The sequence below is a fragment of the Microtus oregoni genome, unplaced genomic scaffold (genome assembly GCF_018167655.1).
Source record: "Microtus oregoni isolate MIOR12 unplaced genomic scaffold, Mior012 000156F_ref0000345, whole genome shotgun sequence".
Taxonomy (NCBI): Eukaryota; Metazoa; Chordata; class Mammalia; order Rodentia; family Cricetidae; genus Microtus; species Microtus oregoni.
In genome coordinates, this window is record NW_024544811.1 from 260822 (window position 1) to 287163 (window position 26342).

General features: G+C 43.9%; 1 pseudogene; it reads right to left on the bottom strand.

The window, feature by feature from the left end:
• Nucleotides 1-21698: 21698 nt before the first annotated feature.
• Nucleotides 21699-22281, bottom strand: LOC121445089 (annotated as a pseudogene).
• Between the last annotated feature and the right edge of the window lie 4061 nt (nt 22282-26342).

The window sequence follows — 26342 nt, forward strand, 5'->3', positions numbered from 1 at the left end:
TTATCCCTGTAGACCTTGTTACATTGTTTTTAATTTAAAACCTTGAACTCTGCCCAGCTGTTTTCTTTCTTTCAGTCAAGTCCTCCAAACCAATAACATTTTCCAAATTAAATATTCGTGAAAGTTTCTCTGGACGCTTACTGATTTGTTCCTTTCTTTACATTTTTCCTCTGTTAACCTTTTATTATTTAAATTGTCTCTTGCTTTTGAACTTGAACTATGAAATAAACAAATCATAGATTTTTCCATTCAGGTCTGACTGGACAACTTTTGGCTTCTCACCAGCTGGCAGGCTTACCCTCACCACCATCACCCCCGCAAAAAATGAGAAGAAAGGCAAGTTGAGTATTTGAAAACCTTTCAAGTTTGGAGTATGAGGCAGAATAAAAGCCTTTAGGAGAGGACCTGACTTCTCCAAAGTTAGCAGCATGTGAAAGGGTTGAGGGTTACCAAGTTATTTATAGAGTTATTTTCTTTCAAGCACTTCACTGACTGCATTTAAGAAAAAAAAAACATGGTAGAGAATGTCAGAAAGGGATTGCAAGGCAAAAAAGGACAAAAGTTTTATAACTTTGATTGTATGCTATCTTGTAAAAGAGTGAGTGCCTAGTATTTGGATAAAAGTAAAAACTGCAAAGAATTGATCTGCACCTTTAAACTTGAATTAGATATTTAGAAATCTAAAAGTTTACATGAAATATAAACTGTCAGTTGTGATAATAGAACCAATAATAAAATAAGTTTAGATGATGCCGCACACAATTCCACTTCTGATTTGGTGTTAAGTATTTATTTACATAGTGAAATGGTTTAATAAGTTAATAACAATATCTACTAGAGGAATGACAGAGAGAGAGAGAGAGAGAGATCATTGTTTGGCAAATACAAAAATACATCTTACTCTTGGAAACGAGAAAAATACTCAAAAAAATATGACTCAAAACTTAGCAGAAAAAATGTAACTGCATTGTGTTGATAACCTCATAAATTGAGTTTCTCTATTTTTAACTTAGTTTTTCTAAAACCCCCTTTGTGCTTAGGAAACTAGTTGAAGGAGTCTGAGGACATGTCTCAGCTGATGAGATGTTTGCCTCGCATATGTGAGGCAGCAGTGGGGTCCATCTCTAGCAGGCCGGAAACCGAATACGGTTGAGCATTTGCTGGGAGCAGAACATCAGAATGTCACCTGTTATTCTCCTACTTATTTTAAATATATTGATAGTGGAGGATTCTCATGAGAACGAGTCTATAAGTTTAGGACTCTACACTAGGGACATGACTTCTCACTGATGCCCATACTGGGATTTTTTTTTTTAAGAATTATTTCTTATGTCTACAACATTCTGCCTCCATGTATGCCCGCACGCCAGAGGAGGGCGCCAGATCTTAGTACAGATGGTTGTGAGCCACCATGTGGTTGCTGGGAATTGAACTCAGGACCTCTGGAAGAGCAGCCAGTGCTCTTAACCTCTGAGCCATCTCTCCAGCCCCATACTGGGATTTTTAATGTGCATGGCTCAGAATCATCTCAGTTGGTTTTCAAGAAGCCAAGGTTGACTAGGAAAATGAGCCACCTGGGATTCTGGGGCTAGGACTCAAGTGTGTTCCACTTGTGTTAAGATTCAGTCTTGCTATTACCCTTTGAGACAACACTGAGCAAAGCTATTGGGAATGCTTGGTGATGAGCCAAAAGAGCTGTTTTGGTCTGGAATGGACTTGTGATTTCCTAATATAAAGTACTCTTTTTATTTTTACTGCTTTCTCAAGCTTCTCATGCCTTTAGCATTGACAGCCAACACACAAGACAGGATTGAAAGTACTAGGGGAAATATATAAATAAATTCTGGTTGTGGCATGAAGCTAACCTATTCATGACTAAAGAATTGTTTTACACCAACTCAGCTTTTGTGTAAAATTAAATGTTTATGGAGCAGTGTTTGAAGAGATTTCAGAGTTCACCATTTATCAGTAAAACCTACAGAAATCGTTTTTTTTTTTCAGCAGGAATGTCCATGTGCACAATTAAAATACACAGTGCAATGCACTTTTGACATTTCCTCTTCTTAAAATTGGACCTTGCTGTTTTGTTCAGGATGACCCTCAGCACCTGGGGTCACGTGATCCTCCTGCCTCAGCCTCACAAGTAGATGAGAGTCCAGCTGCATACATAGCACTATTTCTGATTACTAGTGTCTTTCTCCTGCACCCTCTCTCTCATTCCTGTCTTCTAGTGATGGGAAGGGAGTCAAGAACTTTGTGTATGTTAAGCTAGTGTTCTGCAACTGAACTACATACCTAGCCCTGGTTTTTGGGGTGTGTGTGTATGCGTGTGTGTGTGTGTGTGTGTGTGTGTGTGTGTGTGTGTATTCATGTGTATATATACATATATATGCATATATATATACACATACGTGTGTGTGTGTGTGTGTGTGTGTGTGTTTTGAGACAGGGTTTCTCTGTAGCTTTGGTGCCTGTCCTGGAACTAGCTCTTGTAGACCAGGTTGGCCTCGAACTCACAGAGATTCGTCTGCCTCTGCCTGCCTAGTGCTGGGATTAAAGGCATGCGCCACGACTGCCCGGCTGGTATTTCTTAATTAAAGAAAGAATTTTAAAGAAAAAAATCCACAAGAGCAATAGAACAAATAAGATCTCCATATATCAGTCCTTGCAGATAACAGCTGAGAATAGATGACCCCAAAGGGGGTATATACATTGTGACCCACGAAGGATTACATTATTTTGTCCTCAGATCTCTGAAAAACCCACTTGTGGGAACTTTGCCCTTTGCTGTTATCCTTAATCCTTGTTTCTTGTGTGCTGTTGCTAGAGGAGCACTTTTGCGTGTTCACATTTGTGAGCACACAGCTCCATACACATACTCCGCGACTGATTGACAATCTATTTGCTAGCACTTAATTCCAGGTTGACCTTACCCTGTCACTGCAGACTGTCATCCTCTGGCTGTCAGTGGCATATGCTTGGGAAATGCAGACTGATTTTAATAATAGCCTAAAGGGAGCATGATTAGAAAGGTAAGTCTCCTACCAAGAAAGAATTACATATAAATGCATTCCCATGCCCAAATAGAGTTTATTAGATTTACCACTGCCTGGGATTTTTTTTTAACCACAAATACCCAAAAGTGGACTATTAGCTGCTGTTCCTGGAGACTCAGTGTACAGGGCATTTTGGTATGTGATTGGCCACAATCACAGCCAGTGGGTAATTTTGGGAATATGTATGTAGATCTCAACTCTCTTTCAATGAAATGTATCTTTTAAAAGTCATACCCTTTTTCTAAACCCTCCTTTCAAATAGAATGAAATTTTTTTCACTCTGCTGTTTTATCACAAGTCATTCCCCACCAAAGACCAGTCATTTAGCTGACGGCAAGTTTGTTTTTGTTTTTGTTTTTGTTTTTTTCCTGGAACTTGCTCTGTACATCAGGCTGGCCTCAAACTCACAGAGATCCACCTGTCTCTGCCTCCAGAGTGCTGGGATTCAAGGCACACACCACCACCGCCCAGTGCCAACAGTTCTAATGAAGGAAAACATTTAATTGGGGCTGGCTTACAGTTCAGAGATCTAGTCCGTTTTCACCATGGTGTGCACTCAGGCAGGCAGGCATGTTGCTGAAAAAGTAGCTGCAAGTTCTATATTTGGATCAAGAAGAGAGAGACATTGGGCCTGGCTTAACTTTTGGAAACCTCAAAGTCCACACCCTTCCTGCCCAGTGATACACTTCCTCCAACAAGGTCACATCTCCTAAGCCTTCTCAAATAGTGTCACTCCCTGGTGAAAAAGCATACAAATCTAGGAGCCTTTGGGAGACATTCTTCAAACCACCATAGGTGGAAGAACAATGCGCTGGACACTGGGAGCTGGTCGCATGGATTAGAGTTGACACCAGCATCCAGAGGGGTAAAGGTCTGGAAGAAGTTAGGTGACTTGTCCAATGGTGACATGCAAATAAGGGCAAGGGACAGATTGGGGACACAGCCGGGTCTCCCACCAGAGCTCGTCTGTTTCAAATGCTGCTTATCCTTCTGTGGTCTCTTTTCTTACTCCATGACATCTGGATCTTTCGGAAGGAACGCAGCTTGTGAAGCTGGTCACATTTAGAACTCTCCTAGTCCCGAGAAAGGATCAGGTGAAGGCTGTGGAGGACACTGGGTGACTTGACTGCCCCAACTGTTGGTATAGAAAGTCCAAGGCCACCTGGAGATAATTTATGATCTCACACAGTGATTCTTTCCTCCATGGACTTCAAAGCTGAAAGAGCGCCAGCGATCTTGCATGGTGCCTACGTAACATCAATAGGTCTGTTCTTAAAGGACCAATATTAAAGGATCCTGTACACCTTTTTCAGGGCAGCTTCTAATGACCCTGTGTGAAAATGCCCTGGGGGTGCCCTGGCACCTGCAGTACTGGGAAGAGTTCAACTGGCTGAACACTGGCACAATCTCATGAGAAAAAAAATAGCAAGATTTCTGTAGGGCAAATTCATACCTGCTTTATCAGCTGAGGCTCTCAGCAGATAAAAACACCTTCAGATAAATGAGACCCAGTGGGCAGAATTGGGGCTTCTTAATAGTCCATCTTAAAAATGACACCTGATCAGAGATTGGACACAAGGAATAAAGGCCAACAGACACTGTTCTAGATTGTGTGTGTGTGTGTGTGTGTGTGTGTGTGTGTGTCCCCAGAGTGTATTCATGAGGAAGCCAGAAGTTGACATCAGATGGCTTCCTTTATTGCTTTCCGCCTTGTGTTTTGGAATAAGGTCTCTCACTGAACTTGGAGCTCAGTGTTTCAACCCTCAGGATCACTCAGCCAGCCAAACCCTGTCCTGGAGTTACAGGAATGGACTTCTGTGCCCAGTTTTATGTATATAGGTGTTGAGGATCTGAACTGAGGTCATGCTTGTATGTCAGGTAGTTAGCTCACTGAGCCAGTCCCAAAATGCAGTGTTGTTAAGAGGTTTCTCCTCCTGGGGTTAGAGCATACTAAAGAAAAAAAAAAAAACAATTCAAACACAAAATTCGTGCTTTAGGAAGTTTTTCTGCTTAAGACACGATCTCCAGTCCAGACTGGCCTTCAAGTTGCTATGCAGTCGAGGCAAACTTTGATGCAGCTGAAGCTGGCCTCGAACTCCAGCTCTTTCTGTGTCCTCCCAAGTTCTGGGGTTATAGGTGCATCACCACACCCCTACTTAAATTTTTGACTTGCCATTTTCCACCTAGGGAAGGAACACAAAGCTTTCGCTATGAACATGTGTCCCAGTGTGCCCATTTGGCAGTGAGCAGAATGGGGGAGATCCTGATCTGGGTGAACTCTGGACTCTACCTTTCACTTGCCTACAGGGCACAGAGACCCAGAGATGGCGGGGAAGTTGGGCCACACCTCCAAGTATTGAGCAGGCAGTGCATGACATGTCTGCACTGCATGACACAGTGCACACCGGATCTGTGGAACCCGGGACCTTTGTGAACTCAGAGCTGAAGAGCAGCTGCTGCTTTCGAATGAGTCGTTGTGAACAAAGAGGAGATCATCCATACTCACTGAGCTCAGGACGTTGTTGGCTGGCGGTGACCAGTCAATAGGAAACAATCCTTGGGTTCCAAAGGAAAGTTCTGCTAGAATGACCGAGGACGTGCCGTTTGAGGTGGCTGTCAGAGTTAAGTATTCCGTATTCGTTATTTTGCTTCACCCTGTCCCTTAGGTCATCAGCCTACACGTAAATCAGGCCTCCTGGGTAGACCCACTTATGGCCCCCATTGCATAGTGTTTCCTAGTTTCTTTTGGGGAGACTTAAACTTCTGTCCATGAAAATCCTGTACTGAGAAACACACCAGAGAGATGAGGTGCCCACAGAATGGCCAGTCATTGGATAGCAGCAATCCGGCTCTGGGTGTGTGGGCCTTCAAAACCACACAGAACTTGAGGCAAGACTATAATTTATGACATATTCTTCCCTGGTCTCCACGTTGGAGGGCAAGAGGGAAAATGTGAAGTGAGGTCCCTGCCCGAAGGAAGCCCACAGTCCCACTGCAGAGACAAAGCTGGCCAGGAACCATGTCAGTGAGTACATAGCTCTCAGCTGGCCTGCAGGGCCCCGGACAGCTGTGCACGCCCGCCTATGGAGGAAGAAGGGATGAAGCTGGCCTCGATGGGAGGGTAGAGATTCAATAAACAAGCAGAAGAGGGAATTAGCGTCAGAGCTCCTGTGGGAAGGACTCCTGATGGAGTCTTCCCTTTGTGTGAGTGCTACCAGGTGCCTGGACTCTGGGACACAGAAGCGGTGGCTGTGCAGTTGTAGGGGGAAGGGCAGAGAGGGGAGGCCGCATGTTGACTGTGGATCAGAAATGCTGGGCAGGCAGCTGCGCTGATAGTAAGGAAGGCAGAAAAGAGTCGGCCTTTAAAAAAAATGCAGCAGAGGGGATGGAGAGACGCATCAGAGGGTAATGGCACTGGCTACTCTTCCAACGGACCTGGGTTCAATTCTTAGCAGCCACATGGCAAGTTACAAGCATCTACGACTCCAGTTCCAGGAGACTCAAAGCCCTCTTCTGGTCTGTGTAGGCACCAGGCATGTACATCGTACACAGATACGCATGCAGATAAAACACTCGTACACATGAAATCAACAAGAGAAAAAAAGCAGAGCTTGTGATTGATATGTGACTCAGTAGGAAAGCTTTTTCCCACCTTGTACAAGTTCGTCACCAGCACCAGAGTAAGCAAGCATCAGAGGGGATGGGATATAGGACTGGTGAAGGATGCTCAGAGGGGTGCCTGCAGAAAGCCAGGCAAGGACATTTAGAATTCAAGTGGATGGGTTCATTTGTAAGTTCCTGAGCAGGACATGGCATGGTGGTAGGTAGCAGTATTTGGCATGGGTCATTTGCAATTGTTCCATGGCTCAACAATGTGTAGAGCACAGTGCTTTGTCGTCTAAGAGGGTTCGGTTCCCTTTAGACCCTGAGTTTTCTAGTCTCCCCTAGACAGTCTTGGTTTAATTCAACCCAAAGGGAATTCTTTGTTTGTTTGTTTGTTTGTTTTTTGGTTTTTCGAGACAGGGTTTCTCTGTGGCTTTGGAGCCTGTCCTGGAACTAGCTCTGTAGACCAGGCTGGTCTCAAACTCACAGAGATCCGCCTGCCTCTGCCTCCCGAGTGCTGGGATTAAAGGCGTGTGCCACCATCGCCCGGCCCAAAGGGAATTCTTTGATTTCACTTTTACACTTACTTTTTGAAGACAGGGCCTCATAGAACCCAGGCTGGCCTCGAATCCGCTGTTCAGGAAACAGTTGATCCTCCTGCCTCTACCTCCCGAGTGCTAGGCATGTGCCACCAGACCCAGGTAATGTGCTGCTGAAGATCGAACCCAGGGCTTTGTGCATGCTAGGCAAGTATTCCACTAACTGAGCCACATCCCCAGCCCTAGGGGTCTGCTTAGTAAAACAGCCTGAAAGGGATCCTTCCAGGAAAGTCAAAAGGAGATTATGATGGGGAGGAAAGAAGGAAGAAAAGAGGGTGCCAGGTAACAGAATGCATGCCATGAAGGCAGCAAAGAAACGATTGGAGGGAGGAAGGGAATCATCCAGAGGGGGAGAAACGTGGAAGAGGGTCCTGGGGAAGCAAATAAGAACATAGTTTAAATGTGTGTGTGTTGTGTGTTTGTGTGCATGCATGAGAGAGAGAGAGAGAGAGAGAGAGAGAGAGAGAGAGAGAGAGAGAGAGAGAGAGAGAGAGAGAGAGAGAGATGGTTAAAGTGAAACTCATTTCTCGGCTAACAAAAATAAAAACAATCCAAACGACCAACAACAAATGTACCCAAGAGTGGTGGTACACACATGTAATCCCAACATTGGAGATGGGGATCAGGAGTTCAAAACCAGCCACAGCAACATAGGTGTTGTTGGAGCTGCGGGCTGTGTTCCTGCCGCCCCAGCTCCTAGTCGCCTGGCTAGCTTTAAACCCGAAATAACAACACACAATCTGTATTCATTTAAACACTGCTTGGCCCTCTAGCTCTACCTTCTTATGGGCTAATTCTCATATTTTGCCTAACCCATTTTTAGTAATCTGTGTAGCACCAGTCTTACCGGGAAAGATTCAGCATGTTTGACCTGGCGGCTTGCTTCATTGCGTTTGCCCGGGAAAGGGGAGCATGGCCTCTGAGCTCACTTCCTCTTCCTCCCAGCATTCTGTTCTGTTTACTCCTCCCACCTATGTTTTAACCTATGAGGGCCAAGCAGTTTCTTTATTTTTTAACCAATGACCTTCCTCCATCACATAGGGACTTTGAGACAAGTCCTAGGCTACATGAGGTCCTGTCCCAAAAACATCTACAGAAACAAAACAAAATACAATGCTTTGTAATGAAAAGTACCTTAGACAGAAGTAAACACATGTTGGTAACATGCAGGCGTGGCCCTCCCAATCTCCACCACCATCACACCTTTAAAGCCCCCCTAGCTGTATATCCACACCTTCCCCAAGTCTCCAAACATGGCTTCCAGCTGCCCTTAAAGCTCTGCTTCCAGAAGCATTCCAGAGATCCCAGACACTGTAGGCCACCCTATGCTGCTGTAGCCTGACTCTGGAGAGAAACGCGGTAGAGAGTCCCTGAAGTCTGCCTTTTTAGGCTGCATCCTAAGATTGCATGGGCGTTGGGGCACCTTGTCAGCCACTAGGCAACCAGTTAGTGGGATGAGTGAGCACAGTATCAATCAGCCTACAGAGGAGCTGCTCAGATGGGGTGGGCATCTCTCCCTTCCATGCCATCTTTGGTAGCCGGGACCAGCATGGCCAAGCAACAGAGCAGGTGCTTAGCTTCTTCTGGGTTCTCCTGTGAAGTGGGGTCTTTTAATGCGGCCCTTTCTGCTGCACAGAATGGTAGTGAGGATAGACTGGGAACAGTTCTTTTGGGATCTGGAAAGGAGAATGGTGTTCTAAGGTAAAAGGTAGCATTCATGGGCTAGGGTCCAAAGAGCCACTCTGTCACCAAGCTTTTCCCAGCAGTGGCTGGTTGTGCAGCGCCTTGCTCACCAGATTCTTGGGTGAGGGATGACTCCATTGCTGAGATCTGGCCACTGGGCGTTCCTTTCTGCAGTGACCACAGGCTGGAATGGGGACAGTGGAAAGCCCTGCTGCAGGGACTCTGAGACAGTCCACATCTTCATCAGTCCTCCTCATCTGTCTTCCTGGGATAGATGCCCCATTCACAGTGATCATGGACACTTTGAACATGGAGCTAGCCTGCCTGCAAAGCCGTGTCTTCTGCCAGTATCCACGGACAGCAGGAAGGCTGCCCTTGCATCAAATCTTTACTGCTGAGTGTTGCTAGGAAATCAGCAGTCTAGACAAGGGTGAGGAGCCTGCTTTATTCTGGCAAGAAACCCTTGCCTCAATCCTGCTGAGTACAGTCTAAATTAGGTGTGGTGCATGCCAGTAATCCTCGCACACAGGAGGAGGAGAAGTCAAGAGGATCGGAAGTTCAAACTCATTCTTAACTATGTAGTGAGTACAGATTAGCCTTCGTTAGGCTATTATTTAAAAAAAAAAAAGAAGGAAGAGAAGACAAGGGGAAGGGGGTGGAAACAGGAGAGCTTGGTTTACGTCTCTATAGGTGGTTGACAGCACACTCGGGTGACTCACAGCTGCCTACCCTCGACCCCACCCTTCCCATCAAATTCCTGCCAGGCTCCGAGTTTCCGCAAAAGTGCCGTCTACACTCTCTGTAGATGACAGTCCTTCTTTCTCTCCCGGTGGTGTTGCAAAGGGGCACCAGTCCCTCTGGTTCCAGAGTTGACCTGACTAAGACAGAAGCCCTGTAGAAGTGTTTCCCAGTGTCTAATTCCTATCTACTGTCTCCCAAAGAACCCAAAGTGGTCTTAGAAGAACAGAGATTAAGAAGAGGTAGGCTGGTGTCGATGAAGGACAAGGGCTCTTTAGATGTTTTTTTGTTTTTTAATGTTTCCTCTTAGACTGGCTCTTGAGTCTTCAATAATTTTTACAATCTAGCCTTTGGGGAAAATCAATTAAAGAAAACAACTTTTAGGACATGTTGACCTGTGACTTCTTTGCATAATAATTGACTGATGGGACTCGCATCTGGAATAATTTGATGTAATCTTCATCACTGAGTTCAAGTTCATCAGCTGTACTCCATTTGCAGGCCAAGTGTATTGCACAGCATTTTTGGTGGGAAGGTAGAGACAGGATCTGTCTGTGTAGCTCTTGCTTCGCTAATATTCACCACTTTAGCCAGGCTGACACAAGGTGAGAGCAGTCCTCCGGCCTCAGACTCCCAAGAGATGGGATTATAAATGAGCACAGGGACATGGGATCAACTTGAACAGTTTAACTAATAAAATGCCTTAGGAATTTTCTGGATATGTTATGGGGCAAATGCAACACTGATCTTTTTGTTTTGTTTAGTTTTTTGGGTTTTTTTTAACTTTATTTTTCTTGCTGAGATAAACATTATGATCAAAAGTAACTTGGGAAAGAAAGGGTTTATTTTATCCCCAATTCGAGGTCATAGTCAGTCGTTGAGGGAAGTCAGCCAAGAACTCAAGGCAGGGACTTGGAGGCAGGATCTGAAGCAGAGAACACGGAGGAACACTACTTACTGGCTTGTTCCCCTGGCTTGTGCTCAGCCAGTTTTCTTACACAACCTAGAGGTAAAACTGCCAACAGTGAGCTGGGCCTTGCCTACATTAAGCAGCAATCACGGAAATGCTCCCACAGACATGGCCATGGGTTAATCTGATAGAGGCAACCCTTCATTTGAGACTCCCTCAGCTAATTCTGGGCTATGTCGAATTGATTGCTGAAGCTAAGTAGGAGAGAGACATAGAAATTTATGGGGCCCATGAGGCCCCTGCTTTGCCCATTGCACAAGCATTGATGGGACACTATGTGCCAAGCACTGTTCTAGACACTGGAGATGTAGGAATGAAGGGAAATAATCTTGGCATCCCTTGTGATGGTTCTCACCACTCATAAGAGGGATTAAATTATCACACCAGTGAAAGTGTAATTACAAAGGGAAATAGAACCATTCCAGCACAAAATAACTCAACTAGGGCTACCAGTTAGCAATCATGACAGCATCCAAAGTTTAGAGCAGCACTTCCTCAACTTGAGCACGCCTCAGAATTCCCCGAGAGAGCTTGATGAACGGCCAGTTGATGAGACTCAGCCCCAGATTTTCTGACTCTGTAGGACAGGAATGGAGCCCAATCAGTGGAAGATTTACCAAACTCCCATGGAGATCACACTTGGACGCGCTGGTCCAATCAAAGGGATTTGGAGTGGAGTACTGCAGCCTTCTTGGGTAGTCCCTTGGGATGTCTGCAGAGAAGTGCTGGCAGGAACAGAATCAGGTAAAATGCCTTAGACCGCTACATTTCTTGTCCATCTTTCACACTGCTAAGTTCAACCAAAGCACAGTCTGCTGCTCTGCCTGCCATATCCCAGGATCCACTGAAGGCCAGACAAGTGGGAAGAGTGTCTTTTTTAGGAAGGATCAAGGAGTCCTCTGTGCAGGATCAGTCTACAAGGGAAACTCAAGTGAAAGTTAGATTACGGGACTGCTCTTAGGCCAGGACCAGAGAGAAGAGAAGACCCTGGGTGAGCCCATTGCCATCCTTTTGGTCATTTTCTGACTCATGGATTGGAGAGTGCTTTTCTCATGAGATCACACAAAAGACTGTTGGATAGGAGGCTCTTGGTTATCCCTGGTCGTGGATCCAATTCCAAATAACTTCGGGGCACACTCCACCTCCAGCCCATAGGCCACATGCAGCCAGGGACAGTTATGAATATAGCCCAGCATCAAATCATAAACTTCCTTAATGCATTATGAGGGTTTATAGCACTGTTTTTAGTAAGTTGATTGTACGGTTCCCAAGTGTGAACACTGTAGATAGCAATGTTGTGTTGCAATGCCAAGTAGTTGGATGTGCCTGAAGGGAATTTATTGTCTCATATAACAAGAAGCCCGTGAGGTAGAGAAGTGCCAGGGGCGGTTAATTATATCCTTCAAAAAAAAATTATATCCTTCAATGGCTAGCTAGTCTCAGTGTGTTGGACAGCTTACCTCATGGCTGTAAGATGATTGTAGCCGTCCTGGTGACAGTACATAATACACCACTTTCCAATGGTAGCAGTAAGAAACCAGTTACCTTGGATCTCTTCGGGAGAGCTGAGAAATGTTTTCCAGAAAGTATGATCCTGCAGGTGCTTAGAGCTGGCTTCCATGCCATGAACCATAAACAATTAAGAGAACTAAGATTCATGAACCATAAAGAATGAAGAGAACTACGATTTGCATCCTGAGCTGAGGCCAGCCCTATCTAAAAGGTATAGCTATGGGAAACAACATGGACCCAAATCTATCTGGCGTAGGCCGACAAGTGGCTTGACTATACCTGTGGGCTTCCTAAGGGATATACGAAGAGATGTAGAGCATCATGCCGTATGCGGGAAGAAGTCAAAGTCTCTGTTAGTGCATTAACCATTAGCAGTTTTGGCAGGGAAACTCTGTTGAGCTTCATGAGTTGCCCCCAAACCCAGAACTTAAAATACTGTTATGTTCAGGTAAGCTGACAGTAAAAGTTGAAAATACCACTAGGTAAATATATTTGAAAAAACCTTTAGTCCAGCTAATTTGTTGCACATTCCTGTTTAGCAACGCACCGTTGTGTACACTATTGGTTTTGACCTTGTGATAGTGGGGCTGACTGGCAGCTAGAGCGCAGCAACTTCTAGTGTCACGGGTCACCCAACTGTGCTTCACTATCCTAGGCAAAGATCAAAGGTCAAGCTTCAAGATAGATATTCCACTAGTGATCGTAGTGTTTGCAGCTTCTTGTCTAACTTTTCACTTACTGTAAAAAAGAATGGATTCCATTTTGGGATTTTTATACACATTTTATACACATTGTTCCTTGTTTTCTGTTTGCTCTGCTAGCATGCCTCCCTCTGGCTGGTATCTTTCCGTCCTCCAAATAGTTCCCTTCTGCTTCTTCTTACACCCTACTCACACCTACACCCATCTCTCTCTCTCTCTCTCTCTCTCTCTCTCTCTCTCTCTCTCTCTCTCTCTCTCTCTCGATCTATATTATTCATAAGAAAAATGTATGATATTTTTGCTTCCCCCTCTCTTTTTATCATTTTATGTTCCTCCCTCTACTTAGATGATTTCCTCCTTTCTCAAGGTCGACTTTCTACTTTCATATCACACACACACACACACACACACACAGAGTTTTCACATTTGAGAGTGAGCATGTGTCTTTCAGTATCTGACCCATTTTTTTTTTTTTTTTTGGTTTTTCGAGACAGGGTTTCTCTGTGGTTTTGGAACCTGTCCTGGAACTAGCTCTTGTAGACCAGGCTGCATTTTTTAACATGCTAAATTCTAATTCTACCAATTTTCCTGAAAATACCATTATTTTATTTTTTATGATTGACTAAATATTGTGAACATATGCCACATTTTTCTTTATTCATCCGTGTGTTGATGGTATCTAGGCTGCTTTCAAATCTTAGCTTTTGTGATTTCTGCTGCAAGGAACATGGTTGTTTGGCATTAGAAAATCTTAAGAGAAAGCATGAGAAGCCAGGCTCCATCTATAGAACTAAACAGAAATCCATATATTCTTTTCTACAGCTAAAGCAGCTCTACTGACCCTCATAGTCCTATCAAGTTGCTCCAGGTTGATCTTTTCAATAGTCAAGCTGAATGGTTGAGCAGTCAGTGCTTGACCAAGTCCAAGGACAGGCATCTCAGTGCTTTTGATTTAGGCAATCCTCAAAAATGAAAAAGGGTTTTCTGAGGACTATAAAATGTACACGATGTACTGCCTGCTTAAACACGAGGTGATAGAGTCTTTGAAGTTGCTATCAGCATTTCCACTGGAAATGGAAGTTTCTGGGAGTTTCTGGAAGTTTCTAACACAAATTTCCTTGCAGATTCATATGTGTTGCCAAGAAAATAAACAATCAAATAATTCTGGGAAAGGAATCTATAATTGGCATTAAGATCTTTAGCTATTATTTCGGATTCAAACCTAGTTTTGTTTTTTGTTTGATCGTTTTATCATTTTGATTTTTGTCTTGTACAGTTCTGGGATTGGAAACCAGGGTTCTGCCTAAGCTGTTCAAGCTTGTTAGCGCTGAGCTACAATCCTAGCATGCTTTAAATTTTAACAAGAGCTTGGACCATAGCATAACATAATATTTGAGATGGGCATTTCAAGCAAATACATTATCTTAAAAAATCATTGTAGGGCCAGAGAGACAGCTCGGTAGGGAAAGGTTCTTGGGCAAAGCCTGACGACCTGAGTTCAGTCCTTGAGACCCCACATGATGGACAGAGAGAATCAACTCCTGCAAGTTGTCCTCTTACTTCCATACATGCAGTGTGACACCCCCCCCCCCCCCAATAAGTAGATAGATAGACAGACAGAAAGGTAGATAGATAGATAAGTTTATTTAAGTATTTTACAGTTTTTAAAATTGGAGTCATTATAGATAGGCTCCATATTGCTCTCTTCCCAGTAAGATAAGAAAAGCCTAGTTAAGCTGTGGTTGTCCCTGTGACAGTGGAGTCACATCACACAGCAAGATATGGATGGTATATTCATGTGTTCACATGAATACATATGAAGGGAAAAATAACAATAGCTCCAACTGTTAACAGAGGTTTCTGTTCTGCCTGATCCCATAGCCGGTCAGTCCCAAAGAAACACACAGAGGTTCTCAGTGGGTCTTCTTTGGTCAAACTTGATTTTTCTTAAAACAGAATGAATCCACAGTTCCTCATTTCCTGTGGAAACAAAAGCAAAACCTCTTCTCCAAAGTAACATATCTTTTGACTTAAATTTTGAAGTCAAAGCATTTTCAAAATTTATGTTTGATTAATCCAGCAGCATTTGTAATCAAACATCTTTCAGCAGCTGTTGCTCCTTCCTCGGCCGTCAAACAATTCAAAGACAACACAGTAATATAGAGTATCCAGACTCTCTGTGTATTTTCCATCTTTATGTGGCTTTATTTTAAGCTCATTTTTTCTTTCTTTTTTTTTCTTTTTTATTTTTTGAAACAGGATTTCTCTGTGTATCTTTGGCTGTCCTGGAACTGCCTTCCAAGTGCTGGGATTAAAGGTGTGTGCTACCACACCCAACTTCTCTCTCTCTCTCTCTCTCTCTCTCTCTCTCTCTCTCTCTCTCAAAGGACTTTACTCTTTTTCTTTTCTCTTCAAAACCTACATATATTTTTAAATACACTGTAAACCATTTAGAGGCGTTTTTTGTCTGAATCTATCCTTGCTGTATATCTCTCTTTTTCTGACCACATAAGCAATATGGCTAGGAATAAATCCATGGCTTTGGTGGCTTGATCCACCCCATTCCTTACCTTTCTGAGAGTTTAGCTTCATGGCAGAGGTACTGGTGGGAGCCGTGTTTATTGCCAGAACTCTATGGAGTTTCAAGGCCTGTGCCACCACCAAGATCTGCATCATGCTGTTGGCTATTCATAAACACCATTTAAGTGTTTGCTGGCGGGTTCTCTTAAAACAGCTGCATGTTTTTTGTAACTAAAGCTGAGTCAGGAAGCCTCTCTTAAATGAGATGCTCTTGCCTCTAGCAAACAGAGCCCACCAGAGAAAATGCTGCTACCAAGAAGCCGTGCTTAACTCTTTTCTTTTGTTTCTAGAATTACTTCCCAAATTCTCTCAGGTTTTAAGTGGATTTAGCTGTCTGCATTGGTGCCATTTGTTGACAGTGGTCAATACTGCCTGGAGGTTTTATAGCATTGACTATTCTTTGGTATAGTGACTAGGGCCCATGTGTTAACCTGGAAAGGGTGTAAGGACGGGATGATAATGTCAGTGGACTACTGTGCTCCAGTGACTTTGTCTTTATCCACCTATATGGATTGTTAGCCTTAAGAGGGGAAGATTATGTTAGCCAAAGCCTGGATTCTAGTCAATAATTTTCACATAATATCTTACTATGTTTTTTTCCTGTGTGTGATACTTTATCTTGATTGTCGACTTGGAAGGTTCTAGAATCACCTAGTAGACAAACTTCTGGGCATGCCTGTGAAAGGAATTTCTGGCTTTGGTTAATCGAGGTGGTAAGACTCACCCTAAGTGTGTGTGGCATCATCTCATGGGCAGGAGTCCTAGACTCCAGGAGAAGGCAAGCTGAGTACCATTCGTTCTGTTTTGCTTCTTGGCTTAAGATGCAGCGAGCAGCTGCTTCACCGTCCTGCTACCGTGCCTCTCCTGCCATGATAGACTGGACTCTTCTGCACTGCTAGCTGTAATAGACACTCACTCCTCAAGTTGCTCCTTGTCAGGTGTTTGGTCACAGCAAAGACAAAAGCAACTAATACAGCATGAAAAGAGGTATTTTTTTTTGTCTTTCAAAGGAGATGATATTACTTTTGATTATGGGATTGATTCCACCAATAATGACATTGATTTTGTGTTAGAAGGTCATTGATCATTACATTCTCTTACCTCTTGACCCTCTGATGACCACTTCCTTTCTCCACCAGCTACCCTGAAGCCACTTCCCTTTGCAGCGTTCTTCTCCTTTCTCTTCACCTCTGCCCAAAACTCAGATGTGACTTTGGAATTAGTTTTGGCTTTGTCAAAATATGCTGAATGCAGAGTCCTACTTTTTTTTTTTTTTTTGGTTTTTTCGAGACAGGGTTTCTCTGTGGCTTTGGAGCCTGTCCTGGAACTAGCTCTGTAGACCAGGCTGGTCTCGAAATCACAGAGATCCACCTGCCTCTGCCACCCGAGTGCTGGGATTAAAGGCGTGCGCCACCATCGCCCGGCTCAGAGTCCTACTTTTTTAACAGTGACCCAAAACCTGGCCTAACCATCTACTCTACGGTTATGTATTCAGTTTCCTAGTTGTCACACTTGGCCTTTGCTTTCCTTTTGCAGAGAGACCTTTGCCTTTCTAACAGTGTCTGTTGCAGTCAACCTTTTTAGAGATGTCACTCCTCCTAAAGGTCAATGGGGACGGCCCTTCACCGTGACGCATGCCTGTACCTACTCCACCATTGGAACATTTTTATACTCTGTGATTACACATATAATTTCCTTAATGTCTTTTTTTTTAAGACACGGTCTCGTGTAATTCAACCTGGCCTTGAACCGCCTATGTAGCCAAGGGTGGCTTTGAACTTCTAATCTACTTGCCTCCATATCCCAGGTGCTACGATTTCAAATGCGTGCCCTCGTGTCCAGGGCTTCGTGCACAGTAGGCAAGTAGTCTACCAACTGAATCATATCCCCAGCTCCAGATGTCATTTTCTTAAACAGCCTGAAGCTAGTGAAGGCTAAGCCCAGAGCACAGGGCAAAAGAATTCTGGCATCAGCTCAATCTTTCATTGTTAATCTAGGTGCCAGGGAAGCCGAGCTCTCCCCCACACTCCCTTAGCCTCAGGTGGATTGTGTTGCTGAGAAATGCGATGTCTCTGCTAAGAAGGGGAGGGATTTTCTTAGAAGATTCAGAACAGTGCTTCAAGTCCCGGGACTCTGCACATTGCTGGAGCCAGGACACATCCTTGGAAGGAAGCCGCACTCCCTGGGGGTGCCGGTTCTGCTTTTGTCAAAAGCCAATGGTTTCCTGACAGTACGGACACAGGACACATGGTGGTTGGTGTGACACTGTGACAGCAGGTCCCATTAGCTTAGTGGTAAGTCACATCATTAACTCCTAGCAAGCTCCCTTAAAGGTTAGACTCTGTCATCTTGCCACTTCTCTGACAGTCACAGCTGGCGTGATCAGACTAATCCTACCAAAATGTGCATGATCTCCAACCCACGGATTCTGAAACTCAGATTTAAAAACAAAAATCCTTGCTCTGGTTAGAATAGCGTGAAAAGTATGAGAAATGGAATTTGAATTGATATTTGGGCCTGGGGTATATTCTTTTTCACTGAAGACTCGGGTCTGAGTTGTAGGCAGGTTTTCACTGACATTTTAGTTCCGAGGAGGAGAAAAATGAAGGGATTATGATTATAGGACAACAGGTAAATATTGGAATGTGTTATTTACAACCTCTTAGGCGCTTAGCATGTGCCAACAACTAAAGGATACTATTGCTTCGTTCTTACAATAGCCCTGTACCACCAGGCTATCATCTCTCTTTTCTAGATGGAGACATCGAGGCTTATTGAATTGAGTGGCCTTTCCAAGATCACAGACTAGTGGTAGATCCAGGAAAGACTTTGTGATTTGTTTTTGTGTAAAAAGCATGGAATATAGGGCCTCTCCATACTAAGTACATGTCCTACACAACTGAGCCATGCTCCTAGTCAATAGAACCAGGGGTCGAAGCTAGGTCTCTTTGAGTCCATTACACCAAGAAGTCACAACTTTGTCTCTTTTGGGACAGGGGATCACATAGCCCAGGCTAACCTTAAATTCCCATCTCTATCTACTCTGAGAGTGCTGGGTTTATAGGCACATGCGACCATGCCAAGCTGAACTCCCAGCTTTTAATGTGTATGTAAAGAACTTAGAAATCTTGCTTCAGTGGACTTGAGGAGATGGCTCTAAGATTTCATTTCACATGGTTTGGGATGTATAATAGTTTGGTGGTTGAATGCTACCCTTTCATGCACAAAGCCCTTGGTTCAATTCCTCCCTGCACCATTTTCTTTAATGAGATTTCCTTTTTAATTTTATTTTTTTTAAAAATAAGGGCCCGGGGAATCGGAATGCTGCTGGTCTGAGGACCCTATCTTGAGTATCAGTAAATATACTGCACTTTACACTATCCAGAGCTGTGTGAGTTTTGTGAAATTCAGAGTTAGCTCAGGGAAAACATGTGCAGAAAGCCAGGTTTGCCCCAGGCCCTTTCAGCCTCCCACCTACTCCCATGCCCCTGAAGCTTGGACAATCTGCTTTTCCTCTGGGAAGAGCCACATTTTGGCAGGAAGCAAAGCTTTAGGCTGAGGCAATTGTCATTTGGAGATCTGAGGCAAGAGTGAAGAGGAAGGAAAGGATGCTGGCGACTGCTTCCAAGTGGCGCAGATCTCTCATTAGTTCTGAGAAAAACACCAGCCACTGGACTGTTTCACATCCTCAAGAGAATGTGCCACCAAGATGGCCTCCAGAACCTTGTTTTGACTTGCTAAGGGGAAGATGGTTTCCATTTAGTCTATACTTTCAGCTCTTCCCCTCTTTCTTACTGTGCTAAGAACAGGCAATAGCCTGTCTGGTAACGTGGCCAGACTTGTTGGGGAGCTATTTGGGGAGCAGATAAGTTTAGTGAGCACTCAGGGTTGAGGGCACTGGGAGTGGATGCCAGCCAGACCACCATGCCCCAAGCCAGCTGATTATATAGGCGGATCCCACTCTGGAGAGGGCTGGGCTAGTGGGAAACTGGGGGCTGGTGGAGCCTTGGCCTAATTTGAGACACAAGTAAAAATGTGTGTTTGGGAATGGAGAAACCCATATTGAAAACACGTGCTGTTTGGGCTTTTGCCTGTTTTCTTAAATGGACCGTCTGAGGCCCACATTGCTTTTCTGGCTCTGGAATATTATTAGCCTTGCTGTGGGTTTGCTTGTGCCTCTGTTCTGATTTTGAGGCTCGCTAATGGTCATGGTGGGAATAGGGTAGGCGTGGCACTTCAGGCCTCACCTAGTAGTGAAGAACAGGGACTAGAATAGACGGGCTGCTTCTGTGCGCAACAGACATCTTTTTTCCTATCAACAAATGTGCCCTGATTGTGATGGGGCGAGTCACTAAGCTGGTGCCAAAATGACTCTGAGACCCTGCAGTACGTCAGGTACCACACAGGCATGTGGCAGCGATAAGGCTGTGGTTCACATGCCAATGTAAGACATAAAGTGTACCAAAAATGGGTAGAGTAGTGGGGGTTTCCCAGAATGTTTTCTAAAGGCTTGCTATTAGAACAATGAGGGTGTCTTATAAATACAATTAACTCATTTGCTCGTTCCTTAGAGCTTTTATTCAGCTCTTCCGTAATTCTTCCATGGAGAGACAGACTAGTGAGGTAGTTTGTAATTTTCTTTTCAAGTGAGGGCCACTCATTATTTTTGAAGTACCTTTTCTTTCTTGCAAACGACGGTATGGTCTTATCTTACCCTGTAGGTAATATTCAGGTGCTGTCCAAAGTAAAAGCTGACAATGGTCTCTTCAAGGGTTGCTACTTGTGGACAAAGCGTATCCCATAATCCGCAATACCCTCTGCAAGGCCAAGTAACCTCATTTTTAAATATTTTACCGTTCGAACTAAAGAAAGAACATTTGCTCTCTTATTTTGGTGACAATTAGTGCAGGGCTTCCCAGCAATATTTATGCCTTGCAACAGCTGAGGTGCTGCTTCTCGCTAGGCGGGGCAAGGCTCAGAGAAGCTGAAAGGGCAGCATCGTTTTAATCTACTCAGAAGAACTGCTACACTAGGGAAGTCCTGGGCACTTGAACATTATCTCATAATATTATCTCATAGCCCTTCCCACTTCCAATTTAGGGTACTTGAACATCACTTACCGGTTCCTATGAATTCTGCATGGTTAAGGAGGGTAACTAGAAGGTTTGTAAGAGGAGTCTTTATTGCTGCCATTACTTTTAATGTGGTTTCTTAAAGAAGCTTGAAAGAAATAAATTCACTGTGAGATTTTCCAGCATACTGGGCCCCATTAGTGTATCTATGGGGAATGGCATTGCTGGGAAAATTACCTACAAGACTTTTCATACTCATTGGTCTCAAACGCCTGCTGGAATGTGGCGAGGATGGAAGCGTCGACAGGAACAGCTCCTGAGGAATCTGCAGGTGAGTGTCTGTTGGGTATCCAGCAGGGAGCCGAGCCATCCTGGGAACTCACTTCCGAAGCCAGACACTTTATTTCATGGGAAAATTGGAGCAAACCCAGCGTGGTTTTCCAGTTCCTGTCCGAATGTGCCTTCTGCCTCTCGACACTTTGTGGGCCTGAGCCTAGATTTGGCCGGCAGCGCTATATAGCCAAAGGGGATCTACAATTGCAGGTCATTTAGTTTATGACCATTTGGGGATCTTAAATGTTCATGAAATTGAATAGGCCTTTTTAATTTTGCTGCTGAGTTAGTTGGGTAATTGCTTTATTCCATTTTGCTCTGGCTGGGTCCTTGTGATCACATTTTTGTTTTGTTTTTGTTTGTTTTGTTTTGTTTCATTTTCTGTCCGGACTGCCTTTGATTCTCTCACCTGGATCCTATAAAGGTGTTCTTCATAATGTCCCCCAGGGGATATTCCTTGGCTATGATAAACAACCAAACAAAAACTCCTGCTTCTCATCAGTGACTACAGAGCAAGGATCTTTTCCCTGCCGTGCTTTTGTTGATCTACTATCCTCTGAAGCCACTCCAAACTGGCTCCCGGAGAACATCTCCTGGCTAAGGGGAGATCAGAGGTCTGAGGATAGGCCTGAGAAAGGAGCACAAGGCAGGATGTTTCATAAAGCATCGTGGAAGATTTCCTTCTGCCAATATGTGAGGGTCAAAGAAACACTGTGAGTTTGTCACCTGTAGCATGAACTCACCTAGGCAACCTAAATCACAAACTAAGTAGAGGCCATTAAAGACTTTTTTCTTTTTTTTGATAGTCCTAAGTTGTTTATTGGGTATGAATTGTACAAACATTACATGTATTAGCGGTAACGGTGGAGCTGCATCGTATTGCGTTGTCTCCAGGCTGCTCTGTGAGAGCCACCAATAGCGTGGTGAACTTGTGGCCCTTTCTAAGACCACGGCTCTATCTGCATCTCTCTGTGCTTGTGGACTGGTTTGGTGGTCCACTCGGTGTCAGGATTTCTTCTGATAGCTTTATGGAATGGATCAATGAGGAGAACCTCAAAAAAACCTTTATGTGGAATCTTTGCCAACCCAGTAAGAATTGAGGACACTCAAAACCCCACAGTGGCGTCCAGCTCTCTCCTAGGGCAAATTTTAACTGGTTCACACCATGATGGGCAGGCTTGCCGGAAGTGGCGCCCTTAGGAACTGGGCGTTTGTGCCCACCACAGCGGACAAGGACACGAATCCTGTATGTGACATAACCTTGCTGGGCCTTGTATCCCAGCCTTCGTACTTTATTAGGCCAGATGGGGCGGGGAGCCCTATGCATCGCGCAGACTGCTAGCTCTATTGTCAGCAACAGACCCTCAGAAGAAAGCGCACGACATAGAACTGCTTCTTCCTCCATAGCTCCTGGATGTATTTGTAAGCTCCCATCTTGGCTCACCTGATGGCTGCCGCCAGAGGAAAGGAAGAACCATTAAAGACTTTTCTTGTTTCTTAGTGAAATGTCCAAATAATTAGCAATGCATTTTTAAATCCATGAGAAATTATTCTTATGCAGAGGTAAAAATTTTGAGAAAGAGTAAAATAAAAGTAAAATGTCAAAATTTTGAGAAAAAGTAAAGGAAGGAAAATACTCGGTACAAGAAGAGTATATTATACATTTCATTTCCTCCCTACCACTTTGAATGGAGAAATGAAGGTTTTTTGTTGTTGTTGTTATTGCTGTTGATGTTTTTAAGACAGGGTTTCCCTGTGTAGTCCTGGCTGTCCTGGAACTCACTCTATAGACCAGGCTGGCCTGAACTCACAGAGATCCGTCTGCCTCTGCCTCCCGAGTGCTGGGATTAATGGTGTGCACCACCACCCGGTGAAAGGAAGTTTAAGTTAAGCAAATTTATTAGGTTTTCTGATTCTACAATAGAACACACTGGGTTTTTCATTCTTAACTTTTAGTTCGAACTTAAACTAAGGCCAGTCTTGTCTTCTTGGACACACAAATTATTTCCCAGAAAATGTTTTAAGGCCCACCTTTTCCTATAATTCAGTATGTGTAAAAAAAAAAGTCACACATGGTTTCTTTGTGCCATGGCAAATAAGATGTTGATAAAATACAAAAATAAAATTATAACCATCTGCTTAATAAGATGTTGCAGGACAGAGGTGAGTATAAGAGGAGATGTATCAATGTGCTCTTAACCCAAGCTCTTTCGGAAACCAAAGGACCAAAAGAAAAAAATTGTGCTTTTCTTTCAACCAAGCAGGTTGTAAGGTTGCAACCAAACAGTGAGTAATGTCTCTTAGCTTAGGTAGACGATTTCTTAAAATCAAAGTGAATGTGTTGCTTGGATGTTCTTTATTAAGTTCTGAGCAGACCAAAGCTTCAAGGAGATTTCGCAACGTGATTGAGCTGTTGTCTAAGACAAAGGAGGGACAGTAATATAAATCTAGGGCATTTGGGCTAGACGGCCGTGGATGGTGAGGTCATTTGAGCTAAGCTAGTATTTTATATTCACAGTTACTGTCTTCCTTTGCTCACCTCCTTCCTCACGGCTTTGTCAAGGACACCATTGACCTCTGGACCCTCCTGAGAGCAATGTCCTGTTACTGAAAAATTAATTCTAGCAAGAATGCTAAAGATCTGTGTTCAGCTTGTATTTTGATCCGCGGACTTTCTTCAGGCCGAAGGTGAGTCTGGTACAGAAGCTATAACATGAGATGAGCTCTGCAGAGAATCTCTTTTTCCCAGGATCTTTGGATGAAATGAATACCTCCATGCTATTGTTTATTCCCAGTGCTTACTTGGAGTGAGAACAGAGGAGCTACACAAACATGAACTCCCCTTCTTTCTTTGGCTTAGATCAAATAGATAAGAGACGGGGATCTTCAAGCAGCCAAGACTCCTCTACAAAGCAGGAATGCGAACAGATCAATTCTTTCAGCTCTCCACATTCCCATGTTGATGGCTGACGGCTGGCGGAGGAGTTGGTGTAGGCTTGTGTGTATATGATTACACAAATGAGTCCCCTTCTTTAGGGTCTTGGGACGATTTGGTAAAGCCATTCTTTGTTTACTTCTTGCCTCGGGAGACAGTGTCATCAGCACAGGTTCTGCGATGTCCCAAGTCTTCACTCCAGCCAGATGGTTGTCATTAATCACTCCCCCAGGAACAGTGTGATTCTCCCAACATGACCTCTTTAAAGGTTATCAGCTAAGCTATGTTTCTTAAAGAATAATACCGTTTAGAGCACATAGAAGATCAACAGAACTTAGAGCATAGGGAAAGCTGTTGTGGAAATTCCATCTGATAGCCAATTGTACTGGGGCGGCTTGGCCCAACATGCATGATCTTCTCTGGGGAGATGTGACCTGATAAGAATAGGGTGTGAGGGGTTACACCCCCTATTTTTTGGACAGTGTAGGAGCTGGCAGAACCACAGCTTGGGGCTTTCCCAACGCCTTTTGGGAACGAGGTTGCAATAGAAGTGGCAGAGAGCTGGTCCCCCAGTGGGAAGTGCAGAGCAGCTGCTCACGCAGCTGGGATTCCTCATTCTGTCTTGTAACCATTGTGCATGGCTTTTGATATTAATAAGAGGTAACACAGTCCCCAGACTTCCCTCTTTATAAAGTGACCTTCCTGTGGCAGAAAGTCTAGAGCAGAGGGCAACACTGCTTTGTAAATGAAGAAAGGAGAGTTCAAAGTAAATAGAAAGCCAGCGGTAGTGGCACACCTCTAAGGAGGTTAAGGCAGAAGGTTCAATGGAGGCCAGCTTTAGCTACACAGACCATTTGGGGCCTGCTTGGGACACCTGAGATTCTGTCTCAAACAAAAAACCAACACCCCAAAGTAAATAGATGTACCACAACCTTCTGAAGAGTTTATCCAAGGGGCTGGTGCGATGACTCAGCAGTTAAGAGCCCTTGTTGCTCTTCCAAAGGACATCAGTTTGGGTTCAGTTCCCAGTACCAACATGGTGGCTTACAACCATCCTTCACCCCGGTGCCAGGGGATCTGACACCCTCTTCTGACCTCCATAGCATCAGGCACACTCAAGATGTACATTCGTACATTCAGGGAAAACAGTCAGACACACAGACACACTACAAAAGATAAATCTTTTAAAACTTAAAACAGTAATAAAAGTTTATCAGAGTAACATCAGAAAGGTCTTCATTTCGTAATTTTAAATTTGTTTATTGCGTCTGGATGGTTAGCTTAAGATGTGTGTTTCTTCACAAAAAAATTCGTTCACATTAAGTTTCATTTATATTTCCAATTTAAACAAGGTTAAGGACACTGGTAATGCCCACTGTCTGTCCACTCCATGTTTCTTCAGGCTTGGTCCATCTTAAATTACTTTAATAGAGGTGAGTATCAGAAATGCATTATTAACTGTGCTAGCTTGTCATTCACGTTTTTCTTCAAGTTAACTGTTGCCAAATAAAATCCAAACTTTAAATTGAACAGTTTTCAGGCTTTTCCTTTGCCTCCGTGACAAAGGAGTGCCTGAGGAGTCCGGGCACTGCTAGAGAAGCAGCTGGATTCCAAGCTTCACACCTGTGATTCCAGTACTTGGGGGGACCGAGGTAAGAGGATTGTCAGGAATTTGAGATTAGTCTGAATATACAGCAACATCCAGGCCAACCTGAACTACATCACAAGACGGATTCATTGCTCCCTAAGCCCCAGCCCTAAGCAAAGGAAATCAATAAATAAAAGAAGTAAAGATTGTTGTGGGACATTATGTTATTAACTATGTAAAGATGTGTTACCTTTTTATGCTGCAGAATATTACTTTAACTGTGTAAAGGTGTGTGACGTTTATTTATGCCTCATTTGTTTAATGGTGTAAGGATGTGCCTTTAATTGTGTAAAGATGTAAAGATGTGTTGCGTCCATTTCACCTTGCCTGCCTAAGGCACCTGATTGGCCTGATAAAGAGTTGAATGGCCAATAGCTAGGCAGGAGAGGGATACGTGAGGCTGGCAGACAGAATAAATAGGAGGAGGATTCTAAAGAGAGGAGGAGAGAGCAAGGGAGAAAGAGAGGGATGTGCCCCAGACCAGAAGTCAGGCAGCCACCAGCCAGACATGGAGACAGCAAGAAAGTAGGACATACATACATACAGAAAGAAAGAAAGAAAAAAAGAAAGGTAAAAGCCCCCAAGGCAAAATGTAGATGAAGAGAAATAGATTAAAATAAGAGCTAAGATAAGGCTGAATATTCATAACTAATAAGATGTCTCCGTGTCATGATTTGGGAGCTTGTTGGAGGCCACAAAAGATTACTGTGACGCTCCTCACTTTCTATAATCAAAGCGTATGCTTGACGGGAGCCACTTGGAGTTTTCCTCTTTAACCTTCTCAAGTTCACTGGTGTGTGACCTCCATGATCTTTTCTAAATGTGCAAAAGCCACTTGTTTGATAACATGATCCAGAATTCTGCTGGGGATCAGTGTCAGGCTCGCCGCCTCGCAGTTTCTGGAATCCACCC